The 17,643-nt window shown below is 52.3% G+C and overlaps 1 protein-coding gene across 2 annotated transcripts in view; it reads right to left on the minus strand.

Moving 5' to 3' along the window:
- NDST2 (N-deacetylase and N-sulfotransferase 2) overlaps nt 1–17,643 on the minus strand; it is a 124,009-nt gene that overhangs the window by 52,863 nt on the left and 53,503 nt on the right. For both annotated transcript variants that reach the window (XR_016350133.1, XM_089780004.1), the window contains exon 3: nt 4,034–4,094. The gene's annotated coding sequence lies outside the window, so the exon portion shown is untranslated. The remainder of the gene's footprint in view (nt 1–4,033; nt 4,095–17,643) is intronic.

A 17,643-nucleotide genomic window follows, 5' to 3' on the forward strand; every position in this document is an offset into this window, starting at 1 on the left:
TGCATCCCCCCGGCCCCATACCACGGGAGCAGGATGTAAACGTGCACAAGAGTAAAGAAATGCAAAGTTACGACTGCCAGAGAACCCAAGTGCCCGATATGCAACACGAAGTGAGGCGCGGGGAGCAGACCCCTATTACCGAGAACGCACTCTCAGGCTGGCACCTGACGGGTAGCCTGACAAGGCAGTGGCAGGCTCACCATGTGAACCCAGTCCCGGCCTGCATGGTGGGATGGGTGAAGGCTGCAAGTCCTCTGCCCCTCTGGCAGGGAAGAAGTGCGAGGTGCTGGTTTGGACCGACAACATCCTTAATGTTTCGGGTCTGGCTGCCTTCAAAACCACATTTCTCTTCAATCTCTTACTGAACAGCTACAATCAGTGCAGCCTCTGGAGGGGGTAGTGCTCAGAAGTAGCCACCCAGGGAGCCAACACTTCTCAGTGAAGGGTGCTTGGCTCTGGAAATCACTCTGCCCCACCTCCAGAAGTGCCGGGTTGGCTACTCTTCAGAGTGTTTATTTACTCAAGCTACATATGGGAGGGCAGAGAGAAGGGTGAATTAAACAGGAAGAGGTATTTTAGGGGGTGGGAGGAGGGAAAGGAAAGGAGTTCGTTCAGCAGCCCCAACATTTTGTAAGTACAGATAATTTCAGGAATAGATTTCGTGCTTGTTTTATATTCACTGCCACTTAGATATATTTATGGAAAGGAAATGATATCACTGGGAAAACATATACAGCAATAAAGACACGTGAAACATGCACAAGGGGGGTGTTACATAACCATAACTCAGAATTTCTTGAATTTTAAATAATGTTTAAAAACTCACCCATAATGCACTAACACATTTTTCAAGAAAATAAAAACAAAACCACACAAAACATCACTCTGAACAGGTGATCAATCAGTTTGCCTGTGAGCATATTTGATGGATTGTGCAATGTATCTATTTTAATGTGCAGATCATCAGATAATACAGGTTCCATGCTGGCCTTTATCACTACATATGGCCTTTATGACAAGACAGTGAGTCTTCACATAAGAGCAAAATGCACTGCCAATTGAAAATAAGCCTCTTTTGATTGCCAGAAAAGTAACACGTAAAAAAACCTCTCACCACTGAAGCTCCAGTTCTTCCTATGATGATGAAATCAGGACACTCACAAGCAATGCTGCCATTTTTTCCATACACGGGGGACAGGGGGATCACCGTTGGGCTAGAAACGAGCCTGAGAAATATCCTCTGAAGACTAAGTTTGTGAGGTGTGTCTGGTTTTATGTGCTTTAAATGAACGAGCCTCCTCAGTCAGTACTTTAACAGCCCTAGTGCAACACTGCAATAAAAGAAGAATTGTTTCTAAATAAATATTAAAAGCTTTTCCTGAAGCATCCACAGGTCTTTAAAAAGAGCCAGCTGATGAGAGGTACAATCTCTCTCTTCTCAAGAAGCATCTGCCAAAGACACTCTTTCACACAGAAATACAGAAAGAATATTACTTAGCAACCAGGCAAGTGCATGGTATGTCAATCTATAACATGCACTTGCAATATCTAACCCGAACCAAAATTCCATTCCGCTGAGATTTGTAAGGCAAAGAAAGAATTGCCGCCTGGAAAATTTCATCTAATTGAAGAGGATGCATTTATTTTTTCTGATGATGCTGAACTTAAAAGTTTGCATTGTTGTTGTTTGCATTTCTCCTTTTAAAATAGTCTCCTGAAGCTCCAAGAGATTCTAAGCGACAGCTGCAGCATCTCAGCCATCTGTTTAATTTATATTTGCTAATGCAGCGCCTGCTGTTTTCAACTGACAGTTTTCTCTCTCGCTCCCCGCACACGGGAAGCCACTGCACTCAAAGTCCCTCTTTAGTCATAGCTGTCTGGTAACAAAAACCCACGAACAAGGCCTCGTCCCGTCCCGCTTTTGCTGTACAGTTACCAAGCGTTGGAAGGGTTTTAGGTTGATACTTTGCAGTTTCAAATATAACCAGAGCAGAGTATGGAAGAGGAAAGAGGGAAGTGGACAAAGGGAATTCTTTTCCCTCCTCCTAAGGCCCCATCTTACTACAGCACTGCTGCAGGGTGGATGGGGCTGCAAGACCTTCAAGGTCCCCCCATAGCCAGTATAGCCTCCATTCACCATCACATAAAGCTAGGATTCAGCCTTTTCAGGCCACTATCCCCATTACCCAACTGCAGAATTGGCTGTACTGGCTGGCCACAGCCTCGCTCCCCTTCTCCTGTAGCCAGTGCTGGCTCCTTCCTCTTCTGCACACCACTGGGCTCTGCATCAGCCCAAGCTCCAGTCTGCTTTCCAGAAGGCATTGGGAAGTGTGTGGCGGCAGAATGCCATTAAGTACCAGTAATTAGGAACAACCATCCTGCTGGGAGACGCTGAAATTATAGCTCTCCCATACAGCTACGCGCGGTGCTAAAGGATACGTAGGGTACCGGCATGGCGTGACTAGCTCCTAAAAGAGTGGTGAGCCAGCAGGAAATGCAATAAAAGGGCAGCACAGGGAGAGCTGGCCAGCAGCCACCCCAAGGCCAGTTAACGTCACTGCTCGATGCCAGGGAGCTCATTAAGCAGGTCTCCGGGTAGAGCAGGGAGACCCCGAAGGGCTGGCGACTCCGGGAAATGGCAGTGCCTTGGAACATACAACTTAGCAACTGAATGGACACAAGGACAGTCTGATTCTAAATCACATCTGCTGATCAGGGCTAACCTCGCTGCAGGCGCGTGCCACCCCGAGCTGTGCCGAGGCTTCGTTTCCCTAACTCGGAAACAGATATTCAACAGGAAAAGGTCTGCACCCAACCAAACCAAGATGTGTGGCCCGTTATCTCCCCTTCTAATCTAGTGATTGCGTATGGGGGTGGGGGGTGGAATATCCTTTTCAGATCACAGACCCCCAGCCCTGCACCTCCTGCTGAGAAGCAGCTGAGGGAGTGCTTGGGAGATAACAGCAGTAATCTCTGATCTCTACTGTTCCCGGAAGACAACCTGACATTACCCCTCAATCTGCTGTTCCAACATCACTGGCAGGGCACATGGGACCCATTAACTCTTTCATAGTCCTCCATCCGCCTCTTCTACAACAGATTCCCATCAGCCACTGTGTGCCGCCTTCAGGACAAGGGCAGACAACAAAGGAGGAGGAGGAGGAGAGCAGAAGGGGAGGAGGTGGAAGAAAGGAAACTAAGGTGATTTGGAGGGTAAGTGAGAAAGATGCAGGAGAAGGGGCTCCCACAGTCTGGCAGAGGCATAACCCTCCCTTGGTGCTTGGGGCTGTGTCTGGATTACTCTGGGCCTTTACACCAGCCAGCCCAGAGCACAGCTGGCCTCACGTCTCCCACAAACGCTCATGATCCCATCGACATGTTTGGTTAGCCTTTAAAGTGCTACCAGACCTTTTGTTGTTGTTTCAGTTTATGCAGCACGGACTAACTCGGCTGCCTCCTGAAGCTTCTCCCCCATGTCTGTTTCACATGCCGCATTTGTGCACGTGCCATACTCACCCACACCTGGGCAAGCTGGGACACAGGTGCAGGTCATACAATGCTGCGTGTCAGCTCCCTTAATACGTGCGCAACCGCTCCCATCACACTCCATGACTTCATCGTTTCTTTGCCTTTCCCAAGAAGGATGCATTATCCTGTGAGCCTTGGTTCTAGTCAAACTCTACCACTAACTTGTCTGGCATGTCTCAGTTTATCCAGCTGTAAAATGAGGCAAACACTTATCGGTTCCACAGAGACATTATGAGAGCACCTAGGGCTTCAATCACACACCAGCGCTCCACTGTACAAAGGCACAGTCCCTGTGTGCGCCCAGGTGCAATGTTTGAGAAGACCGTGCTCTCAGGCACCGCACAAACAGAGCACATTACAGCCCAGTGAGGGAGAGATGAACTCATCACCATCCCATCAGAGGGGAAGGCGGCCATTTTCCAAAGTGGTCAGCCACGATCCCAGGAACAGGACAGTTCTCACCCTCTCCCTTCCCACACAAGACCGATCTCCATTTTTCTCTTACCTCACTGAACAGCTGCGCACAGAGCTGGAGGAAGGCTGGGCCCCAGAAGCAGACCGTGCACCTGCCGAGAGGAAGAACAGCTTAGTTTAATATACAGCCAGGCAGTGATGGTTTCCAGAACAGACACATCCTGTGGTACCCATCTCCATTTGAGGAGAGGGAAATCATCTGTGAACACCAGCAGATGTCAAGGAACCTGCATTTCCAGATTCCGCTTGCTCTTCAAATGTTGGCCATGGAAAAGGCAGGAGCTATTTGGATTATTTCTAGGATTACCATGAGCTGCTGTTTGCCAGTTTGGTACTGTCCTCCAGACTGACTGCAAGGACTTAAATGAAAGGAGGCTGTTATGGGAAAACAAACTGGAATCAAAACAAATTGCAGCTGTAAGGTACCTTAAGGGATCAATGGGGGAGCTACTAATTGCCAATGCCTAACTATCTGGCTCCAGCCAGGCTGGTTAGGTTTATTCTGATCCTCCGCTCTGGCCCAGCAGAAAGGGCACTAAGCCAGGTAAGACACTGGTTTGAAGAGGAAGAAGGGTTTATGGGCAGCACCTGGACAGGATTTCACCCAAACCGGCAAGCAAAGGCGCGCAGACCTGGAGTTTTATCCCGTTTTTCCACTTGCTACTTTCATCTTTGGTTTTGAGTTACTTCAACTAGCCTCTGGGCCCAGAGGAAAAGAGCTAACAGGTGCAAACCCAGGTGGGTCTGCCATGTTACGACGTGGTAAAGAGGAGGTGGGGGACACAACCAGAGAGTCAGTTCAAAGTGACACAGACGCGTGCCATGTGCCCCCACCTAGAAGGGCGAAGCCATATTCCGGAAGGAGTCGAAAGTGCAGCTTGCTCAGCAGTTTTGCAATGCGGTCTCTGCAAACCTAATCGCAACCGGAGGGATCAGTGCCAGGGCAAAATCACACACAGGAAACAGCACCCACAAGGTAAGAGACCGGTTACCACGGCGAGGCTCATTTCCCTCTGCCCTCTGCTGAGGAGGCAAGGGCTCAACAAGAGTAGACCCAAGATGAACTACACTGCACCTTGCCTAGTCTCCCTTTGTTAGGGCACCGTGCGACAGGCCCAGCCGTGTCACACGCCTCTTCTGGAACCATCCTCCGCCAAGGGCACCGTGCGACAGGCCCAGCCGTGTCACACGCCTCTTCTGGAACCATCCTCCGCCAAGGGCACCGTGCGACAGGCCCAGCCGTGTCACACGCCTCTTCTGGAACCATCCTCCGCCAAGGGCACCGTGTGACAGGCCCAGCCGTGTCACGCGCCTCTTCTGGAACCATCCTCCGCCAAGGGCACCGTGCGACAGGCCCAGCCGTGTCACACGCCTCTTCTGGAACCATCCTCCGCCAAGGGCACCGTGCGACAGGCCCAGCCGTGTCACACGCCTCTTCTGGAACCATCCTCCGCCAAGGGCACCGTGCGACAGGCCCAGCCGTGTCACACGCCTCTTCTGGAACCATCCTCCGCCAAGGGCACCGTGCGACAGACCCAGCCGTGTCACACGCCTCTTCTGGAACCATCCTCCGCCAAGGGCACCGTGCGACAGACCCAGCCGTGTCACACGCCTCTTCTGGAACCATCCTCCGCCAAGGGCACCGTGCGACAGGCCCAGCCGTGTCACACGCCTCTTCTGGAACCATCCTCCGCCAAGGGCACCGTGCGACAGGCCCAGCCGTGTCACACGCCTCTTCTGGAACCATCCTCCGCCTAGGGCACCGTGCGACAGGCCCAGCCGTGTCACACGCCTCTTCTGGAACCATCCTCCGCCTAGGGCACCGTGCGACAGGCCCAGCCGTGTCACACGCCTCTTCTGGAACCATCCTCCGCCTAGGGCACCGTGCGACAGGCCCAGCCGTGTCACACGCCTCTTCTGGAACCATCCTCCGCCAAGGGCACCGTGTGACAGGCCCAGCCGTGTCACACGCCTCTTCTGGAACCATCCTCCACCTAGGGCACCGTGCGACAGGCCCAGCCGTGTCACACGCCTCTTCTGGAACCATCCTCCGCCAAGGGCACCGTGCGACAGGCCCAGCCGTGTCACACGCCTCTTCTGGAACCATCCTCCGCCAAGGGCACCGTGCGACAGGCCCAGCCGTGTCACACGCCTCTTCTGGAACCATCGTCCGCCTAGGGCACCGTGCGACAGGCCCAGCCGTGTCACATGCCTCTTCTGGAACAATCCCCTCTTCGTTTAACAACAAAAACCTTTGAAAAGCACAATTTCAGGCAGCCAAAAAAAATCCTTAACTATTCTGGCAGGGACCAACCTCAGCTTTAACAAGAGAGCGGTCGTTTCTACAAAGTGCCTGGTAACCCACTCTGCAGCACGTGTGCCGCATGCCTGATGATCCCAGAAGTGGGGAACAAATAAACGCTCCACAGTTCATAGGAGAGAGCTATGGCTGCATGCAAAGAAGAGCCAAAATGAAGAGAACGCATCTGTCCCAAGAAGAAAGCTGGGATTCGCGGGCAGGTGAAATCTGCAGCAGAGCCCCGTACAGAATTACTTGCCTTCTCTCAATCTTCTCAAACATTCTGAGGACTGGAGGAAAAGTCTGACCCAAAAGCTTCAGTCTGAGCTTGGCAAGGCAGCACACTGCAGTCTGCCCGTGTGCTGGGTCAGAGGTCCAGAAAGAACCGGATCTTGTTCTCCCACATCCTCTTCAGGGCCCGGGAGATCCGGTCGTCTGACACTTGAATCGTGTGCAAGGCTCCAGGCTCCACTTCACTGCCCTGCATCCCCAGACTCGCAGCCAAAGAGAGTTTGAAAATGAGCTTTGGAGATCTGTTTCTCAAGGGTTTTATTAGGGTCTGACTAGAGACTCAAAACCAGCCCCCCAAAATCAGTTCCTTAGCTAAGCATCACAACCAATATATGTGGACTAGAAAGCACTACAGGATTTAGCATTTACTGGCCTGGATCTTAGTCCTGAGCTCCTTTAGCTAGTAACCAAGCTTCCCTAAAACATCCACAGTATAGTATGTCACTTGGCTTAGATCGACTATATATCCTCGTGGACCAACTCCCACCTGGCACCCCTCGCTGCTGCCTCTGACACAGAAGCAGCAGTGCGGGGTGGCAGGAGGCTCCTCGGGAGTGGGGCCAGAGCGCACTGGCTGCCAGCTCCACCCCCGGGACTACAGACTAGTCGACTAACCGATAAGAATTCGTGGGGTTACTCGACTATTCAATTAACCGATATGTAACATCCTTAGCTCACATCACCCTTAGGTGTCCAGACAGAAGCCAGGTCTCAGAGCCCCATATGCACAACCCTCACTGCAGTCAATGTGAGTTGCACCAGCGTAGCCGAGAGCCAAATGTGGTCTTAACTCTGATGTCCGACGGTGCTGGTGGGCTACTGGCTGGACCCCAACAGTTTGGCAAAAAGCAGAGACACTTTCCGAGCAAAAGCCTTGAACACCAGTGAAATGTGGCAGAGCACCTTCCTAGCGGCACTACGAGCCCTCTTTGCCATCAAACCAGGGCAGGTCAAAGGGGGTTAATCCGAGCATTCCCTCAAACAGCCCTTCTACCTTCCCCCAGGTCGGAGGAAAACAGCGTCCAACCAGCCAGCGATAAGTGTATCTCCGAAGGGGGCCCAAGTGCCACTTCTCTGGAATGAGACGAAGGGCGAGGACTTGGGCCACAAAGCAGAATTAGCCAGCAGCTACTCTCAGCCGCAATCAATCCTGTCCAAATCTGATTCCAGCCCATCCTACACTGCTGTTCTGTCTTCACGGCGAATCGACATCAAACACTGGCTCAGGAAACTGAGGCTTGAGGGAGCGGTGTTTATGGAAAGGGATTGCTCCCACACCTCGGCACGCTTCCTCTGCTAGGTTTTGTTTTACAGCGCCTCGTTCTGATTTCCAGTTCCAAACCCAGGCCAGGGCAGGCTGGGAGCTACACAGGCAGAAAGCACAGAGCTCTGCACAATGCAAAATGAATGACAAGCCCTTGCTTCCAGAGAAAGAGAGCGATGACACGCACACAGCTACCGAGTGCCCCAGACTGGGGCCCCAAAAGGGAGAGGGAACGTGTCCGGGACACTGACCAGGGGGAATAAAGTCAAGAAGCAAGCAAGGTGGGGGACTTGGGTGACAGATGCATTAGAAAGGCTGGACTAAGGCAAGACAAGCTCTTAACTGCTGAGCAAAGCAGCCTACCTCACCGGTGGCTCGCTCTTTTTGCAGCAAGCACTCATGAGCCAAAGGGGTGAATCCCTCGGCCTGTGCGAGCTTGTAACTCTGAGCTTTGAACTACGAGCAACGTGGCGTGCAGGTGACGCGAACTGTGCCCCGCTGTGCTGAGCTAGTGGAGAAACATCTGGTCTCAGCTGGAAATTGCTCTCGCGCACACAACCCTCTCGACACCCTGGACAAATAACCAAACTCCTCGGTCTGGACCACAGCTTGCAATGCTCTGCACAGAGATGCCCAGGGACGCCATCTCAGATTGGGGGGGGGCAACCTGTGCATGTCATGATGGAGGCGCAGGAAAAAGCGAGAGCATGAGAGGGACAGACTGACATTCAACGTAACCCTCTCTTGCTGCAATTTCCAAGTGTCAGATGTTAAAAAGAACCATTTTTCCTCCCTCCATCTTGGGACAACCTTTTATGTGCTTGGAAACTGCTGTCATGTCCCCATCTCAGTCTTCTCTTCTCCAGACTAAACAACCCAATTCTCAATCTTCCACTGGAGGCCATGTTTCATTATTCCTGTTGCTCTCCTCTGGGCTTTTTCCGATTTGTCCACGTCTTTTCTGAGACTGGACACAATACACCAGCTTTGGCCTTATCAGTGTGGAGCAGAGCAGCGGATAAAGATTATGGTAGTATCTAGATCCAACCATGGGATCAAAACCCCACTGTGCTAGGCCCTGAACAAACCTGGATCAGCAGCAGCCCTTGTCCCCAAACCCATGTAACAGAGGGTTGGAGGAAAGGGCTGTCTCAGAGTGTCCTTGCCTTTCAGAGCAAGAGGCCAGTGTGCCCAAGCCCGGCCAGCTGCTCTCCAGCTGGGTTCCAGAGAAGACTTAGCCCATACAAGGTTCAGTCAGAGGAGGGCTAGAAGAGTGCTGCCTCAGAGCACAGGCTGAAAGCAAGAGAAGGGGCAGGTGACAGCTCCTAACCATCAGGGAAGGGGCTAAGCTTGTTCACCTTATGAGGCCAGAGAGCCTGAGCCAGCGGGCTGGTTTGGGGTGGAAGAGTCACCCCGAGGGCGGGCTGACGGGGCAGAAAGGAGCAGGGGCTCCCGGCGGAGTGAAAGTGCTGCCCCTGGGAAGGTGAATGGAGAATCGCAATACTTACGGTGGGAACCGGCAGGACCCTTTCACCACAAGGGTTCGACGGGCTATTGTGCACGTACAGGGATGAGCTGTGTGGGGCTGTGAGCAAGGCACAGAGGGACGGCTGGCCCACAGGAAATGGAGTCCGTGTGGTGCCCCAGCTCCAGGCTGGGGGTTGCCTTATTACTGGGTTGTAACAGACAGGCCAAGTGAACAAGGAGAGGAAGGCTGGTGTCATGTTAGCGCCACGCTGCTTGCAGGGCTGGCAGGGCAGGGGAGAGGATAAGCTGGTGTGAAGGATCAGGAGCCCGTGGAGCAAGGCGCAGTGCTCTGATAGGAATCCTATCATGCTGGAAGTTGTAAAAGGATTGAAAATGAAGATGCCGTCTCACCTGGCCATTGGCCCTGGACAGTGATGCTCTTCCCATATTTCATATCCATCCCACAAATAAACTCCCTTGTCTGGCGACTGTATGGATCCAAAGAGGGAGGGAGAGGTGATGGGAATGAGGTAGAAGGGCAGGCTATGGCAAGGAAAGATGTGGGGGGAGGCAGAGAACAACACCGGGAAGGGGGAACAGGTTTTGCATCCTGCCTGGCAGACGCTGGGTTTTCCTCACAACCGTAAGTGCTAGTCCCATACACTTTTAAAATGTAGTGCTCAGTTTTGAGAGCATAATCCTAAGGCAAAGGGTGAATTTGGTGGGAAATTCCACAGCTACAGAATACGTGGAGGCTCCGTAAGCTCCGGGGCACCCGTGAGTACCACAGACATTATCCGCAGGAGAGCAGCCATCCCAGAGACAAGCACCGGTGCACCAGTGAGGGGGCACGGACCGCAGGCTAGTGTCCACGATGACAGTGCTAGTGTCTAGAAACAGGAGTTATTCCTGGGAGTGATGTAAAAGTGCCACCCATGGAGATTAACAGCACTAACCAAAATATATAAAGAACAAGGCCTTTAATCTTGGAGCTATAAAAAGCCTGGGTGACAGAGCTGCTGGAGCAGACAAGAATCTTAAATCGGCAGCAGTTCACGGTTGTATCGGTGAATAATTTAACTGGAGGCCGGCGGGAAGGGAACTGGCCAGCACCAGTGGCAGAGCAGAACCGGAGCCACTGGGAAGTCTGAGTGATTCCCAGGAGGCAAAGGATCATAAAGGTGGGGTTTTTTGGGGAGGGAGAAGGGAGAAACTTTGATGGCTGAGCTGAAGCTCCAGATGCTTGTCCAGAGAATAACGAGAAGATGCTTTTAAATGCATTCCGGCGCTGAGATTCATGGCAGGAAGGCCAAGGAAAACTTCTGACAACACAGACCCAAAATTATTTGCTATCGAAAACCCCCACAGGGGAGCAGGGGATTGAATCTTGTGAAAGCTGAGGAGCAGATGGGCGACCACACTCTTCCGTACAGAAACAACAACAGACCTCACAGAAGAAATGTGAATGCACAACCCAAACCTCGGGTCTCATACTGCCCCAGGTTCCTTCAATCGCCAGGTCGAAACAGATGCCCTCCCTCCCCCGCACTGCTTATAAATGGAAACATAAGGCTAAGAATCTGCTCAGAAGCTAATCCTCATCTGCAGTACCATGCTGTGTCCCCCTGGACCCCGTCCCTCCTCTCAACTCCGTCTGGCACAGCTGGTGAATGCAGGGTAAAGGGAGGCAGCTTCAGCTGCCTAATGTCGAAAAAAATATTTTTGTATCCAATGCCCCCGTCAACCAGTTTCAAACCGTGAAAATCTAGAACATGTGCAGGACAGCACCATCCCTTGTGATGATCGAGGGCCCATGTAGGTAGCCATGAGCATGGGGATCCCTGAGGGCCTTAGAGAGGAGAACCTGTTGTGGTCTGTCGCGCCAACTCATTCAAATATCAGAGCGCTATAATCAGACACCTGCTTATTTTACACCCCCCATGTGCTCATTAAAAACTCCCCTTCTGCATCCCCACAGGCTGAGCCTGCCCACACTGGCATTCTGGAAAACCTTTGCACAACAGGAAAAGCAGCTTCGCAGCAGGGAGACAACAATCCAACGACAAACAGGACATGCCGCATCAATGGGAAGTGAACAGCGAGCAGCTAGGACACATGCAAAGCCCCTGGTGGTGGTGTGGCAGGAGGCGCTTGTCTCACAACCCCAAGCACAGGTGGAGTGAAAGAGCGATCATGTTACCTTGTACCGCTTCCGAAGGGGGCGGGGAGGGAATACTGACCGGAGTGCACAGCAGCCGGTAAGAACCAAAACAGATTTTCACCTGTGGCCTACACTAGACATCAAAATCTGATCTCCAGGTGCACACGGCTGGCAACAGAACTCGTGGCCAACACACTAGGACTGGGAGCATCACTTCCAGCTGCAGCAGAGCACAGAGGAGAGACTTAGTCAATGAACTACATGTTGAATTTTGGTTCAGCTTATTTGCAAACCCATTCAGGTTGTTCCAAACCCAGTGGGGGGAAGCAGAATATTGCTCATAGAAATGATGACAAACAGAATAAATCCAAAACAACCTTAAATTTCCTTTTGGGAGAAGCAGAAATAGCAAGGGACTAAGGTGCTGGAGCAGCAATGAGAGGAAGAGCATGCAAAAATATTCAACACAACGGTTTGTCAAACCACCAAGAGACTGACATATTTTGCACCAGGATTTCAGCATGAATTTCAGAAAACCAGACATTTTGCTGAACAAGCACCTGTTTAGGGAACATTTCTAAGTGGGGAAATGCCTGCATTTCATTAAAAAGCCACAGCTGTGTAACCCCCTTTTGCATCCAGCCTTGGAAGTGCAGCAAGAGCCACAGGGAGTGTATTTCACACACTAACACAGCAGTGTCCTTCAAGCGTACCCCCCACTCCTGTTACCCTGGTCTCTCTCAAACCTGCTGTTATCTCCCATCAGGGACACTGCGAGGAAAAGGCTTATCTGTGTGATTCTATAACACTGACATTTTGAACCCTGCATTTGGCCATGTCTCCTACCCCACAGCTCGCAGCTGGAGGTTTGTGCTGCTGGACTCACAATCCAACACTATTCTGTTGGGAGGAACTGTACATATTGCACATTAAACAGCCTCTGCTCTGGACCCTCTCAGATAAGCTAGCACTTGGGCTGAGAGGCTGTCCACACAGGCAGGGGCAGCTGTCATTACAGTCACACACATACTCCTGCCAAACTTCACAGCTGCAGCCAGGGCACACGTCAAGTCAGACAGCAGCCAAGACCCCCTCTTTTGGTATGATGAAGCCTATGCACACAGCTGAGAAAGAGGGCGTCGGGACACCAGCAGGCGCTGTGAAGAGCTCCTTACCTTGCCCTCAATTCGCAGAGGTTACATCACCCCTTGAAACACAGCCACAAGCCATGGCAGGACTTGCATACGGATCCTCCCTCCTCTGGGTGTTCTGGAGAAAGTGGATGAGGAGCGGGCGCGCGGTCCCACTCAAGTGAGCATTCATGCTTCAGCCAGCTTGAGGATGAGGCTCTGCAGCAAAGTCCTTAAGACCTTCTCACGGCTGCTGATCTCATCCAAGAAACTGAAAGAGCATCTCAGCAGGACACTGGCAGCCTCCCTTTCAGCTCCTCTCCCTAATGGCCATTCTCTGGCAAGCAAAATGTCAAGAACCAGGCGGGGGCGGTGTTTGGAGAAGGAGGGAGGTGGAGGGAGAGGAGATTCTCACCATCCATCAACCTCAAAACCTATTCAGCCGACAACTTGAATGGAGCCAGCATTTCGCTCTCCATGGTAACAAGAGATGGAAGGAAGACGGAAAGAGAGAGAGACGGGGGAGGGGGCCAGTTAAGAGCCGGCCTGGCAGAAACTGACGTGGAAGAAGCTGGGCGAGTTCTAGGCCCTGCCATTTCTCGTTGCTGTGCAAGTTGCACGCGGAAGAAGGAAAAGCCCTTTCACTGCCCTCTCCACGCGTAGGGTGCCATGTCTTTTCTGTGAGCAGAGTGAAGAGCTGGGGGCTGGAAATCACTCGCCCTGCTATATCCATCCTCAGACGGGGAGCCACCCCTCGCTGTGACTAAGGCTCCAGAAGCCATCCAAGGTCCGGGCCTGGCGACCCCACAGCAAGCAGAGCGGAGGAGGGAGAAGGAACCTGATTTATAATGAAACCCTGAATGCAATGCCAGCCTGTGCGCCAACCCACACCCTCTGCTGTGGAGGGGCCAGTGCTCCCTCAGACTGCCTGCCTCCCCCACCGATCTCACCTGTGGATGCACAGACACAATTCTGCTGCTGCGAACTGAATACCCTGGAAGTCCAGCAGCCTGGTCGGTCTCTCGTCCCTGCTCCCTCCCCAAGGTGCACGGAAACGGAGTCCCATATTTCAAATCCAGGCACCCCTTTGCCAGCTGTGGGTAGTCAGCACTCATTAACACTGCAGACCTGGCCCTTCTTCCAAACTTTCTTCCGTTTTACATTCCTAACCCGAGCTGTCACAGCCAGACCACGCACAACAGGGAAATGACATGTGATTGGAGCAGGCCTGTGTTGGAAGCTGGCCCCATGCAGCTACCCCGGCTAAAGCACTTATGCAAGATAACCAAACAAAGGAATGAAAAGCCTGGCTACTGCCGGCCCCCTTATTCCTATTTGAATTCCTGCCACAGATTTTTCTTGGAGGACACATTTTTAACCCCCCTCCCCCCAGTCCAGACTCTCAATTCCTGGTTTGTTCTGGCCAGGGCTACTGTATGAGGGAAACACTGTTGCGTGATAATTCTCAATAGCCTTGTCTATACACTCAGCTTTCTGTGAAAGGTGAGCTGGGCCAAATTCCCCCAAGCCTCACAGCACATATGGTTTTAAAATGTCAGACAGACCGACCAACTGACCATCGGCACAACTTTTCTTCTGCTTTCACTCCTTCTTGCAGTTTGGTTTTGGAAAACACCCTTTCCTCCTCAGCTCCCTGCAGCTTGTGTAACTTGGTGACTGCAAAATTATGACATCAGACCCATCATGGACATGTTAATACCCATCTTTCCCACCCAAACATAGGCCTGATTCAGTCACCATTTCAAAACAGCCATATTACTCTGCCATATGGTTTTGCAGGGCATGCATCTGCCACTCTAAATAAGTGCCAGCCTACGCCAAAACATGCTTCATTTTCACCATCACTTGCAAGTTTGAGAACAGTCTGAAGTGCAAACAGACCAGCGACCCAGGAGGGGGACTCCCCGGGGTCACTGCTCTTCTGCTCCTCTCCTGAGCTAGCCAGCTCTGTGTGGCATTCAACTCCTCCTCTTGGCAGGCTGCTATTCCCCCACCGCCTCACCAGCGTGGAGTCTGCGCCGCGGGCTTGCTTCTGCTGCACCTATGCAAGAGGGTGCAGGGAATGGGAATGGGAGTGTGGGTACTGGAGTCACATGGGTCTGAAGAGGGACTCCCAAAAATCGGTTAGCAAGATACTAATCTCCTCAATATCAGACTTGCAAACAATAGCTCGGAGTTGCATTCGTACAACCAACCCGAACATTAGTTGCCTTCCCCTCATCTGGGGAACTCTCAGAGGCCTCAGGAGACATCTCTGCCCTGTCCCGTCACCCAGGCCCTGCCACCTCCACCGAGGTGACTGTTCTTCTAGTCTAAAGTAAAAGAGGGAACACCAGCCATACAGCAGCCAAGAGCAAAGGGAAAGAAGGCATTTCCCCCAGCTGTGGCTGGCTGCTCACTGAATTTCACCTTGATCCTCTTGAGGAGGGTTTGAAAGCATTATTGTTTATCTGTAGTTTGGAGAGAGGATTTGCTTTCTCCGTGAAGTGGATTCTAATGTACTTCAAAGACTTGCCACCTGCTAATAAGATCCTTTTCTCTCCCTGTGATCCGAAAACAATGCCGGGGCAAGAGGAAAACCTTCCCATGCCCTCTGCACCAGCACACTTTGGGAAGACACTAACCATGTTACCACCCCACAGAAAAGTGTGGAAAAGCATTGGAAGGGCAAACAGCTCCACCAAATAGATACTGCCCCCTCTCTCCCTCCACCTTACGGCAACTGATTAGAGCAGCCAGGGGGAGGGGCTGGGCCTCTTCCTGTTTGCCAGAGGGAATCCATTGTTAAGACTGAAGCTAGCAGTCAGGAATAAGGATCCCCCAAAAGGAGGCTCTCCCAGCACTGCAGGAGGCGGAAGAAGCCCAGGCAAAGCCAAGGTCTCATTCAACTGCGAAATGCAGGTAGGATACTCTGAAATATTTCAATGGGATATTACAGGAAAAGTCAAAACACAGCACAGCTATACGGTAACTTAGAGAGACGCTGAGACTGGTTCCATCAAGCTTAGTGGGCTCTGTGCAGTTCCTGCATTACAAAAGCTACAATTGCAAGCACCGCTAATTAGCAGAGAGCTGAGGCAGGGCAAGCCGGGAGAGTGGAAAGGCTACCCCTGATCTGCAAACACACACAGCTTCAAACCCCAGACCTCTAGGTTCGTGTACAATAAAGACAAAGCCGTCCTCCACCGTGACAGACAGACCCGGATAACGCCAGGTTGCTGTGTCAAGCCACTGCCAGGTTTTATCTTTAGAGCACTTAGTTACATGGGTCACAGAGCCAAAGAGAACCAGCCACCTTCAGTCCTGGCCTTCCTTCCACTCGCCAATCTCAACGAAGCCAGAACACTCCTGTGCTCCCCAGTGTCAGCCCTGGGGCAGCTCCGAACCCAGAACTGTGCTTCAGGACTGACCCCACCAGAGAGTTACAAAAAGAGCGACAACAACCCAACCAGGGGCAGGAACTGAGCAGAGGCTCCATTCGGAACAAGCGGCAAAATGCCTGCTCCCAGTGCCCGTCTCTGCCAAGGCTATGAAAGGTGCTTGGTGAGGCAACACACAGACATCCGGCGTCTGAGACGTCACAAGCAAGCCTGCAGAAAGGAAGGTCAAACGGGCCTGCCGGGAGGGCAGGGGCTGGACTCGATGCCTCAAGGTCTCTGCCAGTCCTAGTGTTCTAGGATTCTATGGCCCGAGTCAGTGCCAGGTACACTGTCACCTGTGTATGGAGAGCAGCAGTCTTGTCCCTGTATTTCTGCTCTCCTCCTCTGGGGTGTGCGTGAAAACGGTACAGCTCGACGTGGAGGTCCTGCTACGCCTCCCTCACGCCCCCAGACCATTTTAACAGCAGCACCATCCTACAAGCACACTGAAAAGGGTCTAACGTTGTACCATGCTGCTGTGGAAGATACCGGGGTGTCTAACCTATGGACGCTTGGGTTCAGCAAGAAAGTTTGAGAACCAGACCCTCCGCTTGTGCCCAAATAAATGTATTAGTCTCTAGGTGTCACGGGACTCCGCACTTCTACACAAAGGCAGAGATGACCAGGCCAAGGTCACACGGATTGCTCCAGCATGGCCTATATGGACATTGTACCCTTCTCCTGGCTGGGCAGAGCTGCTCCCAGGCACAGTCGACCATGCGTCGGGCTTTAGCTGAGGCTCTGAATAGAGACCAGGGTGGCTGGCTCACTACAAAAAGCCCTTTCCCTTCTGTTGGTATTCTCACCTTCTTATCCACTGCAGAGAATGGGCCACGCCCTCCGGACTGGACTGATCTCTCTAGCACTGGGCCTCTGCCTAGTAATGTAGCCCCGCCCCACCCCGCCCCTTCTGCAGGTGTATCTGTACCTGCCAAACCCAAGCGTCCACTTCATGTACCTGACGAGGTGGGCTCCAGCCCAGCTTATGCCCTAACTGCACCAGGTTCTTTGGACTTGTAAAAAGAGGAAACTGAACATGTGCACCGCAACCGGGGCCGTCCGGCTTTCGAGGCAGCCCTGCAGCGAAGGGATTTTGAACCTCAGCTCGAGTCACTCGACAGCGCTGAGAGCACCGAGCTGACAGCGCTGAGAGCACCGAGCTATTTTAGAGTTTCTATAAGCATAGATACATCAGAGGAACTAGCTCTTCATGTGACCCCTCACCCCAACCCTCCAAACCTGCTTTGTCAACTGATTTTCCAGCCAAATGGTCACCTCCGGGTTTTACACATCTGGAGATGAACCTGTCCCTGGAGATGAATAAAGGGACATTTCAGACCATTCTGCAGATAGTGAGATAGGACTTCAACCAGACGGCCCCCACTGACCTCGATTCCTTTCTGAACGCGTTACCAAGAAAAACGAGCCTCCCCCCCCATGTTCTTGACTTCCCACGGGTCTGACATGCAACGCCCCTCGCATAAACACAGAGCTAGACCACACGTGGGAAAACTCCCGCGGAGCGGACAAGGACGTTTACGAAAACGCACTGGTACAGGAACCTGAGCCGACTGCACTCTTCGGGGCAG

This window comes from Pelodiscus sinensis, chromosome 8 (genome assembly GCF_052426305.1).
Source record: "Pelodiscus sinensis isolate ZL-2025 chromosome 8, ASM5242630v1, whole genome shotgun sequence".
In the NCBI taxonomy this organism is placed as follows: domain Eukaryota; kingdom Metazoa; phylum Chordata; order Testudines; family Trionychidae; genus Pelodiscus; species Pelodiscus sinensis.